Source organism: Aythya ferina (genome assembly GCF_964211825.1).
Source record: "Aythya ferina genome assembly, chromosome: 1".
Classification (NCBI taxonomy): Eukaryota; Metazoa; Chordata; class Aves; order Anseriformes; family Anatidae; genus Aythya; species Aythya ferina.
In genome coordinates, this window is record NC_140296.1 from 80,017,151 (window position 1) to 80,018,790 (window position 1,640).

A 1,640-nucleotide genomic window follows, 5' to 3' on the forward strand; every position below is an offset into this window, starting at 1 on the left:
TTTACAGTTTTCAAATGTGTGAGCTTTTGCCATATTATGGAGGAGACAGAAAGGCATTTTCCAAACGTTACTACTTCGCTCTTCCTGTCTTCAAGGTGGGAGATAGTGAATGTGTTTCGTCACCTGCAGAGTACCACAGAAGTTTAGTTGGGTCTGGCTAGGGGTAGATTATCTAACAGAAAATGAAGAGCAGCCACTTTTCATGCTGTAGTGCTTTGTGAAAGTTATGCAATCACCAGTTATGCAGTAGAAGCCATCAGCAATGCAAGATCCAGTCTCTGGCCTACAGTTTTTTCTTTCTATCTTCACAGAAATCTGTGGAGACTGAGTGACAAGGCTGGCTGGCAGCCTGGTGAGGCAGGCCCCCTGTAATGTTCACTCCAGAGCAGATCTTGTGCCAGGCACCAGCTGTCCTGGAAACAGGAGCACCATGTCCTGCAGATAACAAGCTCTCGAAGCATGTGGACGTATAGGACAGGCAATGAGGCTGCACACCTGATAAAGCAAGCTGCTACAAATGAGGCCATAAACCAATCCCTGCAGTGGAATATTGAGTTTTTAATGGCCCTTGTCCTCTGTGAGGATGATCCTGTTTCTTAGCATGGCAAAAGAAAAATGAAAGCTAGTAAAACTGTGTTAGGCTTGCTGGGTGAATGTCAAAAAGGTGTGCAGCATAATCACACTCAGCCTGGCATGCATAGGTGCCCAGGGGTGTTGGCAGGACCTACTGTCTGCAGGGGCTGCAGGCTCAGAGAGTAGTGCCCCCCAGGTGAGGATCTCCTTGCCTGAAAAATTAACACAGCGGGGTCATTTTCCAGCTGAGTCCACTCTCTTTCTTGTCCAACTGTGTGGCAGTGGCGGTAATTGCAATTCACTGGGCTGTCTGAGGCCTCAGTTGCTGCCGTTTTCAGCAGGATGGTGCTTTCCCTGAGCTGTAACATGAAGCTCCTGTTGACCAGCCTGGTCTGTGATCATTTCAGAAAGTTTGTTTGGGTTTTGAGCTGTTCATGGTATTTCAAAATGAGAAGAATATATCTTGCTTGAGACTTTTTTACACTAAATATTTTCTTCAGCCATGTAAGTATCTCATGGAAAGCAAGCAGGAATTGCACATTTCACCCACAGCCGCAGTGACTGTGCTGCCTTGTGTGTCCTGACTGGTAATGAACAACAGATCACTGTTGCTCTACAAGAGAATTCAATAATTTCTGAATTCATGTTTCTGAGGGAAAGGGGAAAACACAGCACTGATGTGAACAAATTGTAAACATGGGGAAAAGAGCACTGGCTGTAGCTCCCTCAGGGCTGCACTGAATACGGCTACGCTGTTTTGAGCACAGCAGAATTATGAAGATGCGGCACCATGGAATTAAACAAGTGCTGTGGGTTTCACCCTTTTCTTCTTAACAAAGTTAGTGACCCCCCTGAGGACAGGAAAGAGGGGGTTTTGGCTCTCATTTGGAAAGTGCTTTCCAACAATGCAGCTGCAGGTGTTCGCATGTGTCACAGCCACACCATTGCTTCATTTCCTCACTATTCCTTTTTTTTTTTTTCTCCATTTATTTTCAGAGCTCATAGGAAAATCTTCAGAGGCAGCTCCATGTAAAATGTAAAACTTCCATTGAAACCTAAAATGCCTT